Source organism: Carassius carassius, chromosome 9, assembly GCF_963082965.1.
Source record: "Carassius carassius chromosome 9, fCarCar2.1, whole genome shotgun sequence".
NCBI lineage: Eukaryota > Metazoa > Chordata > Actinopteri > Cypriniformes > Cyprinidae > Carassius > Carassius carassius.
Window position 1 is genome coordinate 14,947,977 of NC_081763.1, and position 19,704 is coordinate 14,967,680.

Sequence of the window (19,704 nt, forward strand, 5' to 3'; positions counted from 1 at the left end):
ACATTTCTGCATAACCACAGTCTTTATGTCATATCTATAATATATGATTTTTCAAAAAGATATAATAAAACAATTATGCACTGTATTTGAATGTATTTTCTTCCTTATAGTTGCTACTCAAGTGGATACTTAGTGTTATGAACCTGTCTGTGTGGAAAGACTATTCAGACATATTTCAAAAAGGGGAGTTTCTGATTGATTTTTGATAGTACATAGTTTCAACCACTAGATGGCGCCAAGCAGTCATACTTTCCGTTCGCGTTAATTGTTAGTTTTCCCTAGTTAATTAGTTCTCATTTGCACATGCGATTTGCCTTGTTTAAACACTCTTTGGTTTGTTTTAGCTTTTAGTTCCTGTGCTATAAGTCAAACCAGTAAGTTGAGAAGGAAGTAAGAGACGCTTGTCATTATAAAAGTCAATATCTATTCTGTTCACAGTTCATCTTCCTTAGCCATTGTTCTTTCAGTCTGCAGGTGGGTTCAAAACTAACTGGATGCCAATTAGTAAATAAGTACAGTATCTGCAAATAAGATGGAGGACAAACTTGGAATAAAGATTCATGTTTTATTGTAATGTTAAATGTAATCAAAGCAAAGAGGCAGATCCATAGGCCTGGGGTTGACATAAAGAGTAGTGTTGTGCCAGTGTGGCTTTGCATGGATCAGTGCCTCAGCAACTCCCACAGCACACATTTAAACACACACACACACACAATGCATTGCCCACAGAACAAATCACACACATGCTGCACATTTACACAGACTTTAGCAAGGACATTCAAAGTCAAAGCTAAAATTCTGTCAGACAGAAATGAAGAGCTGAATCACAGATGTATATACGTACCTTTAACTCAGTTCTCTGCTAACACAGTCTTCCTTTATTTAGCATATTTATTTTCTCATCATGCCTATATTTTTTGCTTTCTGTGAGTACATGACCTGTGCATGAATGTAACTTTAGCGGTCAGAGCAAATATTACTGTTTGTATTATCTGTCTGTTCCAACTTAAGCAAACAAATGGACATTATTATGTGAGAGGAAAGAGATGTGTTTTTATAGCTAGCTCTGTGTAGGCCTACAGACTGTTGATGGAGCAGCGGCCCAATATACAGTTTAGTATACAATAATATTTGACCACTGAATGCTGCTACTGACTAATCAGAATTAAGTATTTCAGTTAGCTGTGTAAGCCAGTTTAATGCAGATGCAAACATGAGGAGAGATCACATAGCTTAACTGCAGATTTTATGGGAGGTTACATTGAAAGACTCTAAACAGAGTCTAGCAAAAGCTATTGGTCAGAAATATAGACAACACTACAGCATGTACATAAGCGCACATGGCACAGATGTTGTTGGTGTGTGTTCAGTCCTGGACTGGCTTTATCAGACAGGATTAATCATGTCAGCAGGGTTCATATTAGGTGTGTTTGTTTAAGTCACTCGCTAGAGCTTCCTCTGTGTGTGTGTGTGTGTGTGTGTGTGTGTGCATCTGTGTTCATAGAGTCCCAGGTGCAAAAGAGATGATGGATGAATGGACTCCGCCAAGAAGGCCAAACCAAATATTCCTCCCACTGTCAGTTTAAAATGACTCAGCACCCATATAGAGACTGAGAGACATTCCTCTTAGTCCAACAGAGACTCTGTAATTGAAACCAAATGTTATGAAAGCTCTTACCCAACAGATAGTTATGGTCACTTCAAAAGGATTATAAAACAGCTTTGAATGTAAATACGGACTTGTCTCGTAAAGTAAATCTATACTTCCAAAATTCCTTTCCTCATTTTGTTGTAGTTATGGTCTGTAATTGCTCATGCTCAAATACAAGAGCTGACCAATTCAGAAACATATAAAGCCAGTTTTTTTCAGTCCATATATAAACATCTGACCACACTAACAATACGCTGAACCTGTATATAGTTTATTATATAAAAGGCAATGAGGGACTGTAGTGAGTGATTAAAGGAAAAGCTCACCCAAAAATGAAAATTGTCACTTATTTGTATGTTGTTCCAAACTCTTTTTCTGCTATTATTTCATGCAGCTCAAAAAGTAAATTCGGAAGAATGTTAACATGTCTTTTTCAGATCATAGTAATCTTTGAAGATCCTAAAAGAACCACATAAAGTGGTTTAAGACTCATGTGCTACTTTTGACTCATGTGCTAAGTCTTTTGAAGCCAAACTGAAATTTAGGTTTGTATTCACTAATTTTCTTCTCCTCTAATCAGCTGATCATTCAAGAACCATTGCAACTAGATCATCACTCTTAAAAACGAAGGTTCTAAATGGACATCTATGATTCCGTGAAGAACATTTTATGTCCGTAGAATCTTTCCATTGCGCGAAAGATTCTTTATAATAGAAAAAAGGTTTAGCAGATTATTGAAAGAAAACAAAAAAGTTCTTATAATAGGTTCTTTGGGGAACCCAGAATAGTTCTTCCATGGCATCTTTTTAGAACCTTTATTATGATGAGATTTGAACTTAAATGATCAACTGTTGTTGTCATTTTTTAAAAGACCCGACTCACTCATTCATTATTTGTATTAAAAATATGTATTTTTTATTTATATAGCACCTTTTCAAAACTCAAGATTGCTTTACAGAGTCTAAATAAATAATAATAATATTAATAAGTAATAATTTTAATTTTAGTCTGTTTCTCAAACAAAGTCATCACAGGACTTGGAATATACAGTAGTGCACTTGGACTTTTTTTTGTTTGTGTTTTGTCCTTTTTGTGGATTCAACGGACTATGAAGCGTGAAATTGCTCGTTTCGTGCTCTACAGAATAAAAAACAGCATGAGGGTGAGTCAATAATGACATGACTATTCTTTTAAGAAGGCAAAGGAAAGAAGAAACCCGAGCCGTCGTTTATTTGTCTACAATGTGCAGTGTGTGTCTGTCATTTTCGGCACAGTCACACTGTCTGTCCATCTTTCCTTCCTTCAGTCTTTCTGTCTGTCCTGCTCTCTTTGTCTCTCCCTCCCTTCCTCCTTCTTTTGTCCATCTCTCTCTGTCTTATATGAAAAACACCCTGTCAATCTTGTTTTCTTTTATTCTCCCTATTCTATAGTTAATAGGCTCCTATTTTCTCTTCGAAGAAGCTGTGCATTAATGATCAGGTCGACTGGGAATATTTTTTTTACAGTGTCGAACAAGAGAGGCTAGAGGCAGAGAACAGTCTGTGTAGAGACTGAATGGATGTGTTGACTCTCTTCAGATAGCCAGTAACAGCCAGTAAAAGACAAGGAAATTGGCCCAAATGGGCTATGGGTAATTTCACATCTGCTGTGTTCAATCAACCTCTATCTGGCTTTTGTGCAGGCCAGCTCTCCACAAACAGCCAGGTGTGTGTTAGCATGCGTGTTTCTGACTGTGTGTGTGTGTGTGTGTGAGAGAGATATTGCGAGACAATGTGTAATATTGAAAAAACAACACACTCGGTGCTTTCATTTATGTTTGGACAACACGTGCAATCCAAACTGCACAAACACATTCACTCAATATCTTGGTTGAAGATATACCCATTGAACATAATGTCTTTCAAAATTCAAATATTTAGGACGTGACTTGATTATATGCATCGGGGTTGATTGGATTGTGAAAAGGTGCCATTATGTTCCCGACTGAACCCAGTGGGTGAAAACATGACATGTAAGATTTTGTGATGGAAAAAAATACATTTGTTTCAGAGATGGAGCAAATTATTACACTTTGATGAATGACTGCAAAGTAAAAACATTTTGCATTTGATTAACAAGCACAACAAGACCAAGATTGTGCTTTAAGAAAATATATACTGTTCAAAAGTCAGTAAGATGAAAGAAATGATTACTTTTATTCGGCAAGATGTATTAAATTGATAAAAAGTCACATTAAAGTCAGAGTAAAGAAAATGATCAGTATACAGTATATCAGTATACAGTGTATGGGATTCTGTTTGTGTCAATAATGGGTTTTCTAAACCTTTTCGATGAATTCATCTTTAATATTTTAACTCATAATATTCAGAAAGCTGGTGGGAACTCATTACAAAATTTCTAAATGTTCTATTTGTTTACCCAGATATCTGTAAAATGCACTGAAGTTTACTGTGAGCAGTAGCGTATAAAGAATAAAACTCAGTTGAACACACGACAGGGAGGACAACACAAATTAAACAACAGTAATAACAGTAGACTTAAACAAATGTATTGTCCAAAGAAGTCAAGTTTATTTTGGCACAAACAGAATGCCATAATTTTAATTAAAATCTATAGTGCAAACCAGGTAACTCCTTTCTGTCACAAATGTGTGTGTGTATAATATATATATATATATATATATATATATATATATATATATATATAGTGGTTATAGAAAAGAATAACCTCCCTTTGTAGCCTGAAATTTGAGTGATCATGTGACACTGAAGACTGGAGCAATGACTGTTGAAAATTCCACTTAAGAGATGTACTGACCCCCAAACTTTTGAATTGGAGTGTAAGGTCATTTTATAGTCCGCGTGACGACCCATATAGAAACAGTCAAAAAGTGAGTTGCAGTCACACTGAAATGTTTATAATCAAGCAAACAGTCCAATCCCAATTACCGTATTAGTGATTTTGTCGACCTGATGTACAATGTCTGCCTAGTGTGAGATATCACTGCTCTCTTTCCTCATGTTGTCCTTCATTTCTTTGCTCTGCATGTGATTGATGGTGAGTCAATGTTGTGTAAAATCCTAACCCAACCCCGCCCCAAGATCTGTTCCCTTTCCTCAATTTCTGATAAAATATGTGGCGTTACTGTGATTTCTTGTTCTAGGTAATTAAAATAGTGCTATGCTAAAGTAAGCTAGGCTCGCTAACTGATAAATAACTAAGTACAAACAATGGGATATGTTTAATTTGTCAGTTCTTAGCATCATTATTCATATATTGTGGTGAATAATTTAAAAGACAGTCAACTCTTTTAATAATTAAAAATAAATACACATTAAAAGACGTTTCACTTCTAATTAGCCAGACTGAGTTTTCTGGAGCTAGATTAGATCTTGCATGACATTTTTCATCATTACAATAGAAATTGATTTTACAGTGTGTAAATATGAATTGAAAGGCCTGTCGTTCGTGTACCATAGTGATCACCTCAGAGACTGGGGGAATCTGTGATAATGTATTATAATAACTTTTTTTTTTGTCTGCTGCAGTCAGTCTAATTTTATGTGTGTGTGTGTGTGTGTGTGTGTGTGTGCGCGCGCCTGCTGGGATTCGTGTGTAAGGTGGGTGTTGGGAAAGTGGGTTTGCTCTGTTGGGAAATGGCTATTCATGTAGCTGCAAATGGAGTGACACACACATGCCTTTACTCTGTCTCAAACACACAGACACATTACGCACACTGGCCTGCAGGCATAGGTAACCTTCACTAGCCAATGTAAGCCACTAAAAGGACAGGAAAGGAGTGAGAAACAAGTGACACAGGGGAGGGAAGGTGTGCTGGGGTTGTGCAGAGCCTTGGAGAGATAGATGGCAAGATGAATGAATAGAGAAAAATATCAGTTTTTCAACGGCTGTCAAGAGAAGAAAAGAAAGAAGAAGTTGCTCTGAAAGGCCAGAGCATTTCAACTGGCTACTCTTATGTTAAACAAGTAGCCCACTGTTTCTTTTAGTGGCTTCTGGCTAAAAGCTGCCCACTTCCACCCCAGCTCTACTCCACACTGCCCGCTGGTCACCACACCTCCACAAAACTCCACGCAATCCAAGTTCTCCATATTCCTCCATAGTCCTCTCAGTCAAAAAAACAATACAGTGATATGTAGAGGGACTGGAAATAATTGCAGTCTGTAACTCTGTTTTTTATGCATTTTATTTAAAACTTTTATATAATTTCCCCTCATTTCCCTTTTTACTAAGTATTTTTATTTAAATATAACATAACTTCTGTAACTCTAAATGGTATAAATTAATGTCAAGTACAAGGAGTGTTGTTGTTATAACCATTATAAAACGGACCTAAGTTAAGATTTTGTAATCATGTGAAAGTACTATGGTGAAAAAAAAAGAATTGTAAAAAACGTACTGACCCCAAAATTTTATCTTACATTTTCAGTGCTTCAGTAGTTAAAATCACAATGTAATCCAATTTCTTGAGATTGGTTTGTTTAAATTCATATTTTTGTTGGATGAAGGAACTTGCTCCACCTCTTGTGACCAGAGTTTTAAGTGTGACCCAGAGCAACTGCTTGTGTCAACAAACCGTTAACAGCAGTGTGCCTCCGCTAGTTTTCAATCAACTGAGCGGTGGAGGATTACAGCTTTTCTGGGACATTTAGATTGAAAGTGAAAACCCGAGAGAATGATAGGGAGAGAGAGGATTAAGGAATGAAATTAGGTTGGGATGACTAGTTTCTGTAGTGCAATCTAGTGCTGCAACATTACTGTGGGGCAATAATTAGAAATGATACTGAATGCTATATGCCAAACAAAGTTTATAAACTATCAACAGATCTTTGGCAACAAAATCAGCATTTATGCATAATGGGTTAAATGTGTTGCAGGTGGATCTGGACGTTTCATTGTTCAATGGTGAGTTTAGGTAATGACAGACCCTCAGACTGGCACACTTCCTAATGGTTTGGCAATCAAGTGGCTCAGAGGATCCAGCCCTGATATTATTCCATGATTTCCCAGCCATAAGGAGTGGCTGCAGTGATTGGAGAGCAGTGAGAGGAAGTGGTTTTTCCCTGGCCCACTGATCATATCAGCCCTGAGTTTGGAGCCGGTTCATTTCTTATGAATGCTTTGTGTGTTTTGTTGATCTAGCAGGAGTCCTTAAGAGTTTGAAAGTCTATGAAGAGGATGATTCAGGAGAAATGTTAGATGATTACTAGTATCCATGTTTTAAATGCCTGAATGGGTGCTGATTGCATTTACCATACTGGTGCGTGCATGGCATTTAAACATTTTTTATTTTTATTTTTTGAATCATTCAGAATTTAATTCTAAAAGCAGATGTTTTTATGCACTGGTTTGCAGTCATCTTGTTTGTGGAAAGCTGGGACATATGTTTATGGAGTGCCAACATTAAACTTTCCAGATTAAAGCTTGCCATTGATTGAAATGTCTACAGAAGAGTTAGCTATAAGATATTGTAAAACTTAATTCAATCAGTATACACTACAGTTAGAATGATTTTGAATCTGATATTTCAGTGTAAAAAACCTACATACAGTTGTTTTAAAAATCATTGGCGTTTAGCTAAATTTGTGATACAGTATTCACAACCAACTATATTCAGTTTGCACATTTGAATATATTTGAAACATACATCTATATGATACTTCAGCTGCCTATATGAAATTAATTGATGAGAAAATGATTATTTGATGCAACTGTGTGTGAATGCATGTCTTTTCAGTGAAAGTTTTTTCATGCAAGTCCATATGTGGACAGTGTGAATGTCTGAGTGCATGTAAATGTCAGTTTATTTTGTGTTGATGTGCTATAGAGTTGAAATGTGTTTTTGTGTGTGTGGATTAGGTAAAGCCACTCAGCTGTGCCTCTCCAGACCTCCAGTCAAGGACTCTTATCGTTTGAGTATCTCAATAAAAGCACATCATCCCTAGGTGACATCCCCATGGTCTGGGTCATTTTAAGAGCCTCTCCATCATCACATCGCATCAGATACTTCACTTATATTCACCCTAAAGAGACATCAGTATCAACACTCATAGCTACAATATTTTAACTGGTAAAGCCCATCAGATGAGTGATTGTCCGACAAATAGATCAGCAATTACAAACAAATGCCATTTCAGAGCTATTCAGTTAAGTTTGTTTTGTTTTAAACAAGCCCATAATTCATGTAATTACAGGTGACATTAGTATAGTTAATATTTATATAAAATATTTAAATAAAATGTAAGATTTGAAATACAAAATTTCTCAAACTATTTGTGAAGTCTCATATCAAGGTAGACCACCTGGAAGAATATATGCTAATATTTGGTTGGTATGTAAGTGTGTGTGTCCACAAATGGAATTAAATTGTTCGCACAGTCATATCAGTACTCACTCACCAGTGACTCACTCTTTCACACGCACTCACAATTCATGTAAAGTGGTTTGCTCTAGAATTGATCATATTCATTTCTTTATTCAGTATATGTTTACATGTTTTTTTATATTATGGTAGAATTGTTTAAGAGAACAAAAAGCATGCATTCCACCCTAACTAATTAGTGGCTAAATTAATGAATCAACATAGCCTATTTAAAATGACCTAAGTGATCCGAGTGGGTCCTTGGAACTGAGGAAAGGTGGCCTTTGTTCAGTTAGTGACCTGAAAGATAAATCAGTTGAGAAATAATATATTGAATTTCAGGGAATAAAAATTGCTTTGAGAGAGTGAACTATATATACTGTATTATACTGTGTTTTCACAAAACGCTGCTAGCATTATCATATCATAGTATTGATGGACTTTCATACCGCTTTGACATGTGTTGCACCTTATATCGAGCCAATCAAAGAAATTATGTGATTTTTGAAAGTGATAACTGCAGTTGTAATCAGCTGAATGGGAGCTTTATATTCATTCACGAGATGTTCATTTGGGTGTGAAGGTGACTAGGGTCTTTCAATTACACTCTGTACACCTTAATGGTTTATTGATTAAATAAAAAATAGTTAAGATCCACACAGTGAGTGAAATGAATGGACTGGAGTCTATTGGGCTTGGTGACAGCTCCCCAGAACAAATTACAAACCAAATGCTCTTCATCTACTTCATTACCAGAGTCAAATGTGTTTAAAGTATTTACTCCCTAGTGCCTACAGTCTCTCACACCAGGCAAATGGATCCCGGCAGGTTACAATTTCAAAGAAGCTTTATCGACATGATAAAAACGGATTCTCATGATGACACATGTAGGCTATATGTACATGTATAACATTTTTAGAGTAACAAAAGTTTTTGTGTGAGGATTGATGAGTCAACTTGATAGCCATCTTCTAATTTGCTTTCTGAGTTTAACATCACTTTCTATACAGCATATACTTGATTCATATATATATATATATACATGTTAGCCCATAATAATAAATGTACATTTTCCATTACATGTTTTATTTAGGATAAATCCATTCCTAAGACACAAAAACAAAAACTGTGATTTAATGGTCAGACAGCCTAAGTGGGTGATTTTTATCATTTGTGTTTGGCAAAGAAAGTCTTTGTAATAGTAAGGAAAGTGAAAGAGTCTCTAATGTGTGTAATTAGGCCGTGATGCCAAGAAGTGTAGTTCTGTTTCCACCTCATTTTGAGTGCAGTAGGAGCACAGACTGTCTTTTTATGGCAAGACACTACAGCCAAAACCATTTTTTTTTCATGAACTGGTAATTTTGCTTCCATGTCTTCTTTCAGACTAGTAGAAAGAAAACATCTAAAATACACATTTAAATGTCATGTTTTTACACTACAACAATAACAATACTTAAAGGTTTACATACACCAAACTTCCCAGTTTATTACTTTAATCAGTATTCTGGAGGTTTTTTACTGAGGTTCATGACATTTGCCTGATTTACATAACATTACATTCAGATTTCTGTTCTGGAAATGTATACAAATTATTGCATATTTGATTAGATAAGACATAATTTGCATGTTTCAACAACATTTTAATTCACAAAAGAATCAAAAGAATCAAATGACAGCTCTATGACAGCACTTGCCAGCTTGAGTATCAAAACACACAACATGCTATAAAGCAGAGCAGGGATAAAGTGATGAAGTTCATTAATCACAACAGAAGGCTTTTACATCTGTTTCTGCAAGAGGGTAACTCTCCATGAAATTGAATGTTTCACAGAGAATGAAAATGATTTGGAAAATGATTTTTTTTTAATGAATATTGGACCATTTTCGGTGCAAAAAAACAAAACAAAAACTTTGCAAACTTTGCTTGAGAAACATAATATAGGCTACCCTTTGACACTTTTCATGCATAGTGATTATGATTATTAAACCAGTTACGTAAAAATAAAATTTCAGTTTGTGCATTTGTGAATACCCCTGATCGAACCGTCTATGAAACAATCATGATTTTATGAGGCAGTACATAGTGAACTGAACTAAAGACTCTAAGTATTGTCCAAATAATCACGGTACAGAGTGGATGGAGATCAACATGAGGAGAGTTAGAGGGCAAGTCCTGAGTAGTTCATACAGTGGCTTGAGTGTACAAGGTTTAAAATGATTCTGGTCTGATGGACCAAACCGTTAGTTGTCTGTGTGCTCATGGGGATGCATGGTTTGCAAATGCAACGGGTTACATATTACATATTACAGGTTACTCTATTTAAAATGAAATAAGTAGTGTAACTACTAACTAACATAATGTAACTAATTACATTTTATTACTTTTTGATTAATTTTTTACATAATTTTCAGTTTTCAACTGTTCATTATTTTGAAACATCTGAACCAGGAAGGCTTAACATTACAGTATAGTACTTAACAAGGATTACTGTCAGACTTTAAAATCCTTCATCACTTGAATTAAGAATATAATCATTTAATTTCAAAGCACAGCCATCACAAAATCAGACTATTTTTTTTTTACTTACTGAGATCATTCTGAGGTTAAAAACAGATTTAAAATCATAACATTATAAAGTTTAATAGCTACAGTATGATACTGTTTTTGAAATCAAATCTTTGCATAGGAAACACTGGCATCTAACAATGTCTGGCAAAAACAGTTCATATGAGTGCATACGTAAACTCAAATAGAAAATAATACAGTTATCAAATAAGAATGTGTCCTAAACTCATGAAACACTGGTGTCTATATTTTAGAGCAGTAAATGCAAATTGAAAAAGAAACAATCAAAACGTCTCAGGTTACATATGTAACCTTGGTTCCCTGAGTAGGGAACGAGACACTGCATCCTCTAGGGGGTCGCTATGGGGAACACCTCGTCGTGACCCGTGTCTGAAGCATACAATGAAAAAACGCCAACGCGTTGGCCGGCGACAGCCTCTGACGTCACTACCGGCGCGACTATAAATAAGCGCCCGGAGAGCACGTCATTTACTTCTTCGTCTGAAGCTTGCGTCCGAAGCATGGCTTAGGAAGCTAGAGGACGCAGTGTCTTGTTCCCTACTCAGGGAACCAAGGTTACATACGTAACCTGAGACGTTCCCTTTTAAGGGAACTTCGAACTGCGTCCTCTAGGGGGTCGCTATGGGGAACAGTATACCCACGCCGCCATGCTGAGGGGAGTGCAGGCCAGAACCATGGCAAACACTAAGTACCAACTCTACCATTTCCATGGGAGTTGCCCCTGGGACGTTTAGACGGCTGTCCGTGACATTATCCCTTATGGCCAGAGGCCTTGGCTACATACCCAACTTACCTGTTAGGGCCTCGACCCAGGGTAGAGCTCAAGGCTTGGAATCAAGAAGGATTCCTTTAAAGGGATATGGCTAAGAACCCAGTATTTATACAAGGTCTCGCCTGTCACACAGGGTTAACCGCTTGCTCTCACACAAGCTTGCTGAAAAATTCTGTCTCAACAGATCCCTAGCAGCAACACCCTGTTTAGATGGGTATCCGAGGATACATGGGTGGAGTGGTGCCCAAGATGAACAGGGCTTTTACCAACTCAAGAAAGGGCACGAAGCAACCGCGCGAAGCCCTCACCATAAAGGATTTAAGAAAGAACACAGAGCACTAGCGTGCGAACTTACCACAGTGTGGATTCAGAAAGTGCACAAAGACCTCGCGTGTACACTTACCATAACATGGATTTCGAAATACTGTTCAAAGGAGGGCTCTCGTGGCACTCTGATCGAGCCTCTCACAAATGGAATGGTGCATCTCAAAACAGTATGTTTGAGAGTCATCAATCCAATCTGAGCGCTCTGGGGGAAAAAACAGAGAACTCCGTCTCATATGAGAGGAGAACGCCGAATTTAGAGTAGCGCACTCATAGGCGACCCTTCTTGGAAAAGGGGAGCGCTGCTAACTACCACGAGAAACACCCAGATATCCCCTCAACATTGAGGGAGCTCTGGATTGGAAAACGGTCTTAAAAAACCTCGGTTGAGAGACCGGAAGCTACGAGTTGTGCCTTCTCAGAGATAACACCTACAGCCTCTAAGTTCCATGTGGGGGCGCACCCTCCGCCTGTGAGAGGAGATCTCTCCTGACAAGAACCTCCCATGGAGTACCGTCAAAAAAGAGAAATCAGGCATAGGAATCGTACCTGGCCAGAACGGGGCTACTAACAGCAGCCGAACACCGTCCCGGTGCACTCTCTCCAGAACACCCGGGTGCAGAGCAATCGGGGAAAAAACGTACAGATGAAGCCTCGGCCATGTCTGTACAATGGCGTCCAGCCCCATTGGAACTGGATGATTCAGAGGAAGCCAGAGGGGACAGCGCGATGCTCTATTGAGTCGCAACAGATCCACCCGAGTCTGGCCAACCCCTACAACTCTGCTTCATCACCTCAGTGTGAAGCCGCCATTCCCCGGGCCTCGGCCCCTGCCTCAACAGGATGTCTGTTCCCATATTAAGATGCCCAGGAATGTGACTGCTCTCAGCGAGAGGAGTTCTCCCTGGGACCACCGTTGAGGGACTTAAGCGGCCAGGAGGCCCCGTAGGGTGACCTGGCCGGACATCCATGAAATTCCCTGCAGTGCTGAGCCAGCTTTGATGATCAGCGAGGCTCCCGCAGAAGCCTTTGACCTCGGCCGCCTAATACCGGAGCACTGTAAAGGAAACTCACAGAGTTTTTTTTTTTTAGTAGACACATAACCACCAGCAATTTAATACACAAGTATATACAGAAAGGGTTACAATTTTACTTACCCACCCATAGACGTTTTCGTGCATTGCCTCGATATTGGCATAACTCGTATGCTGAAACCGATGGATGCGAGAAGAAAACGGCCTCTTCCATTCTTTCTCAATTTCTGCATGTAAATCAGGCAAGAATGGAAGGCTCACCTGGGCTGGAGGGCTATGGTCAGACAAATAACGCTCGTCGAGACGACCACACGGCGTCACTTTGCTGGCACGCTTCCATGGCAAGTCCAACTTTGCCGTGGTGCAATCCATAACCTCTAACAGCTCCATATACGCAGGGCAGGAGGATTGAGGAGACTCAGCCTCAGCTTCTTCGCCACCCTCAAACATCTCCTGCTCTTCCTGGGCAGAACCCAGCAGAGCACTAACTTCAGTATCAGAAAGGGTTAATGACAACACATCTTCCTCCTGAAGTTCACTCTCGTCTGCCGCCAAAGAGCGCGAAAGGGAAATTCCCTCTCTAAACTCCTCAGCGAGCTCCATCTGCGATCCCCACGAGCTCATTCTCCTCCGTGCCTCAGCAGCGGCGGGTCCTGAACCGCGGGAATCAGACGGCCGTCCCTCTTTCCTCGAAAAGAGAGACAGACGAGAGCAGAGCTTTTTCATAGAAAAACGCTCGCAGTGCACGCAGATCGCCCCCTCAAGGACATCGCGTGCGTGCTCTTCACCCAAACAAGAGACGCAAAGACTGTGTGTGTCATCAGGTGTCAAATAACGCCGACACGGATGTACACACTGTCTAAACGCCTTACTAGTGGATGCCATGATAAACAGAGAAAGATCGCTCTTACTGTGGTCGTCCCCTAGAGGACGCAGTTCAAAGTTCCCTTGAAAGGGAACTAGATGTAACCCCCTTTGTAATTGTTAAAATTTTCATAAGTAACTGTAATTTAATCACACATTTTTTTAGTAACTGTAACAGATTACAGTTACATTTATTTTGTAATTGAATGATGTAATTGTGTTACATGTAACTAGTTACTCCCTAACACTGTGTGAACTGTCTATGTGCTGGGGATAGGGATCCTTGGCAGTGACTTTAAGCATATGAGGAAAATGAATCATCTCTCTCTCTCTCTCTCTCTCTCTCTCTCTCTCTCTCTCTCTCTCTCTCTTTTACTCTCCCAATCCTCTTTTTTCTAAGATATGTAATGGAGGGTGTGCAGAAAAAAAAAAAACATTTCATCAGTTTGCTCTCTCGCTGATTACACCTCTCTGAAAAGGATGCTGAGAAATGACAAGGGAGTGAAGACTGGAGGAAAATTGGAAGGAAAAGATGAAGGAATGCCAAACACGATGCATATATTTTCTGTGGTGTCAACAAATGTTGTATTTTATTTTCCTTAAAAGCATTTGAAGCCAACAGTGGATGCACCAGTCTTGCTAACTAAATAAATAATTTCAATAATTCGTATTTATTTATCAGTATCAGTTTTGATTGATTGATTAAGTTTATTTGATATATATCAATACACATACATGGACACTTGACTTTTTGAATGTGATATTTAATTTAAGTAAACAGTAATCTTTATAAACACAGGTTTTTACGTATATACTGTTAAATGTAATCTTAGGAAATCTCAAAATGAATATCCATTTCTCCTAATGTACATTATAATGTTGCAATGGCTAAATTGCCAGTGTTTTATTTTTAATTTATTTAATTTACTAATAATATATCATTTTAACATTATCCGTTTACTGGTTGGAGGCCATAACATTTTGAACAATTAACATTTACTGGCTTATGTTGATTTTATGTAGAATTTTAATATTGGTCAGTGCAGTCTTTTCATATAAGCTTATATTTTATTACAGCATGGAAATAACAGTATATATGTATTGTATGACAATAAATACTGTATAAAATTTTAAATAGAATAATACAAATAATAAAAGCAACAACCAAGAATGATGGTTTATGGATGCATAACAAGCATTAGTTTCACATGTAACTATCCTTTAGTTTTCAAATAATTTCGGAAAGCACAAAAAAAACGCTTTCCATTTCCTTCCAACCATTTAACTGAGAGCTTTTATTTCAGACTAATATAACACCTTGTTCAACTTAGAGAGTGTTGGACTTCAGAATCTATTGTCTTTGTCTTGTTCTTTCACTTTTCCTTCAATCCATTAAATTTAATCTTTTCACAGTCCCTCAAAAGGCTCCATTCAACTCTAAATTTGAAATTCCCTACTGTTTGAAAGCATAATGTGCACTTTACTGCCAGTTACCATAGAAACCATGTGATTTAAATGGAAACTGTGGATTGGGTTTGAAAGCCAAGACTGATTGGATATGTTTTTATTTTGCTGAAATTGTGTGTGTGTGTGTGTGTGTGTGTGTGTGTGTGTGTGTGTGTGTGTGTGTGTGTGTGTGTGTGTGTGTGTGTGTGTGTGTGTGTATTTAGGTGTGGTGTGGTATTCTGTTTCGTTCGTCAGGTTGGGACTTTATTTGGGTTGGCTACTTGCTGTTGGTTGATTGGAGGAGAGAAAAGGATCAGTGAAGGTCTAAGTGTGTTTACAAGAGCATCCATTAGCCATGTGCTGATAGCAATAAATGAGCACACAAATACCAGCTGTCATATTCTACCTCTATCCAAGTGTATTAAAAATATCTATCCACTAAAGATGTACCTGTGGCAAGACCAAATGCCATATTAAATGTGTTGATTCAATTTTTAAGTACATTCTAAAAAAAAAAAAAAAGTACTCTTGAAGGGATTTTCTGTATTGATTTTTTACATGTGTGTTTACCTGTTTTATTATTTAGAAGTTTACACCTCGTTGCTTTGTGTTTTAGGGTTAATGGAAATTTCTGTACAATTAATGGATCAACTAGTTATGATTAATTATAAATATTCAGATCCGCTGTAAGTATTCACTTGACCTCTCAGGCCCCATTTACCCTAGTGCGTTTTCATTTTAAAATGCATACCTTTTTTTTGTTAACACTACTCCGCAGTTTTCCACGTTCGAAAACGGAGACTTTTGAAAATGATGCTGACCCCGTTTTAGTTAGAAAACTCCGGGGTTGTGTTTCAGTGTAAACCATAGACAGTAAAAAAAAATGGACACAGCGACCCCATTGAATTCAATGGAGACAATGAAGTCAATTAGAAGCAAGCACTTCCTGGGGGTCGGGCGTACTGCGCAGACTCAAACTGAACTTCATGACGTAGATGTCACGTGAGCAACCTGTAAGTCTTCTAATCGCTGTACCAAGAGAAATCTGAATCACCCACCGAGTCTTCCAGAGAAGGCGAGCGTGAACAGGAGCAAATTTTGGTAAGTATTCTGATTAATTATCTCCCTTGACTTTATGCCTCCACGTCCCCCCGATTGCCTCATAGACAGTAAAAGATTGCCTGCGAGCTTCTCCTCCTGTCCATACGGTAATTTCTCTACTGTGCGACAGAAGCCCTGAACCCGGGTCAGGGACTTGTAACATTGCCGGGTTCAATCCCGGGACGAGCGCTGTGTGAACAAAAGCCAGATCGAATGCCATGTCGAAATGATGATGCGCGTTATCGTGCGACACTTTTAACGGCTGTTTTGAAGGAAGATCAATGTTCACGACGAAAAAATATGTGCAAACTGTAATGAAGCAGAGATCAGTTAGTTCCTCACTTTCCGCGCTGATGCCGAGATCGTTCGCTTGCTTCAGTGAAAGTATAACGTGCCTAACGTTTCCGACTCGTACATTACACGTCACGCCCTGATGTCACGTATCGTTACGGGATCTTTACGGGTTGTGTGTAAAAGCACGCACATATCCCCGGTAATCACTGGCAGTGTAAAAGTGCAAAATCTAGCGACCCGGGAACAATTGCCGGAACACTTTACCCGTGTATTTGCCGGAATGGCAGTGTGAAAGGGGCTAGAGAGTCGCAGGTTATAACACAATCGTTAGCCTATTTTTTACAAAAACTGCTTCTACGGGACCATAACGTAAGATACAAGGTAATGGAGCTTTTTATACATTTTTGTGTTTCTTTAGAAATAATTAATGGACATATGGAGTCTTTAAACGCCTCAGATGTAAAGTTATTCACTGTCAAAGTAACGCCAAAATTAATGGGAGTCAATGGAATGCTAACAGCAGGATGGGGTCCGCTAGTGTAAACGGACCAAAAGGGAGACTTTCGAAAATGATGGCATGGCTGCCCAACTTTCTTACTGTACAATACTACTCAGAGCATGTAGCAAAAATCTGCATGATTATGGACTTCAGTTATGAGCAAACAATGAACAACCTCAAGTGTAATACAAGTAAGACTTTATTAACTACATAAACACTTAGGCCCAATCCCAATTCTACCCCTTAGCCCTTCCCCTTTCCCCTACCCCTCCGTTTCGCGCATTCACGTGAAGGGGTACGGGTGTCTAAATTCTCTTTTGGTTGGAGGGGTAGGGGTAAGGGGAAGGGCCAGATAGCCCTTCAAGCAAAGATTTTTCGGGACCACACTTCAGATGAAGGGGTATGAATTATCTCGGCAACATGGCTGTTACAGCGAACAAAAACACACATAAATGTAAGCTTTTTTGGCATAAATAAAGATTTTAATGAAACGTAATCATTTGTTTTATGTTACATTCAATTTTGAGTTCATATTAACCTTCATGTTACTCAAAGAAATGTTTGCAAAAAATCGCTAATATTTGCTAACGTCATGTCATTACAGACTGTATGATAGTGCCACAGCATATGTCTGATCAGGGCGATAACTGCCGTAAACATTGATGGGGTCTAATCCCCTCAATAATTAGAAATCGCTAAACCATTTTCTCAAATATTGCCTATTCGAGAGAGAGAGAGAGAGAGAGAGAGAGAGAGAGAGAGAGAGAGAAAGAGAAATGGAAGTTGCATGTATTCGCGTCTGTGCGTTTATCTTTTTAGAGTGAGTATACTTAAAGGGTAACTAAACCAAGGCGGGGCTGAGCGGGTGGGGCGTGAATCTGAGACCCGCAGTGATGGATTAATTGACAACTGGTGTCAGAGTCGCTAAAATGGAGAGTGACTGTAGTGATGCAAGTAGCTTTGCAACAGAGCGTTCATTTGAAGTAGAGGACTTTTCTCCCCCCACCTTCACCTGAAGTGGAGGATGTCGATGTGTCTGTGGCCTGAGCCATATCAATTCGAGCCGTTGGCTCAAACTGCGATCTTAACTCCCGCATCGCGTCCCTTTTCAGCGCGAGCTGTGTGGGGAAGCCCATTTCCACCTACATTGCATTGGAGAAGCAATCCCGCGTAAAATGCAGTTTGCACACTCCAGCTCTAGGCGGGAACTCGCGGTCTTCCAGGCCAAGTGCATGCAACCACTGGCGCCTAATTTTAAAGTCTGCTGGAAAACTATGCAGTCCGGCAGTGCTGTCGCAACCAGCAACACTACACCTACGTACCATCCTGACCAATGTACTAAATACAGATAAATCTACGCCAACTTGACGCTATCCTAACTGATACAGTACTATGCTACTAACTAACTATGCTTCTAACAATACTAACGTTACACTAACAACTATGCTAATTAACTACATAGGCTACACAAAATAATCTAAATAAATATATAATTGCTATGCTAAATAGATGCTATAATAGTCTATCCCGGTCATTTTCAATACTCGCAATTCCAACTCTTGACGGAACAAGATGGTTTTATACTGCCAAGGGCGTGGTAACTCGTACCAAGGGGCGTGGGGAGCTGGAAACTGCTTACGTCACCTGCCACCGCTTACGTCACTTGCCACCACAACATTCAATAGGAAAAGTCAACTGCAGTAGCCACCGTTCAACCTGAAGAGGGCAGCACTCTTCGTTTTTACACCATATATTGTAGAATTAAAACACTTTATACTCAAATGTCAAAAAAGTTACTCGAATCAATGAACAGCACTAATAAAGCCCCATTATTACAGATCATTAACTAAAAAAAGTTGGTTTAGGGTTTAGTTACTCTTTAAAAACAGCGATGATAATCTCGATTCAGTATTTAAACTGTATTTAATAAAAGTTGTGGGGCAGCGTTGACAAGTTTATTTTCTCCTGGATGTGTGAGCTGCGCGATTTCCGATATGTGTGTGCGTCAGTAAGCAGCTCATTTATACAGTACGATAATTAAAGGCTCTAATGCACACCAGCACCAGTATACTGTATGTGTGTATTGTAAGAGCTAGACGATGAATGATGACGTGTGACAGGCGGCATAGTAGTGGTTTCCCAATCCTTAGGGGAATATTTTCTCCCCTACTCTTTGACACTCTGTTTCTAGGGACAAGGGGAAGGGGTAGGTGGAGGGGTAGGGGAAGGGGTATAAAATAGAATTGGGATTGGGCCTTAAACTAGGCTAACACACACACACACACACATATAGTGGGCATAGGGAAAAGGGTTAAAGCTTAAGCAGTAAAGAGAAGAGAAATAAAAACATGAAGCTATCATACAATTTGATATTCAGCAGATCTACAGCCTGAAGGAAACATCAGTTTTAATGGCTGACTGACTCGCTCGTTTATCAATCTCTTTATTGAATGATTACTTAAAATTAATATATTTATGCGAGAAATTATGATTTCAAAGGGATTTAAAATGCCTAACTGAAGAGAACATGATGCTAAGCGAGAGTTGTTAGAGGTGTTAAGATGTGGTTTTTATAATACTGATTAGGCGTCCATACAGAGAATTTCCATGCTTTTACTATAGCTACTGGGTCACGAGTGTGCTGGATGAACTGACGTGCAGCAGGGTGATCATATCGGAGTAAAGAGGTCAGGGCCACGTTGTAATAGCGTTCTGGGAATCAAAAGCTTACGTTAGGGGAACGTTATAATAAC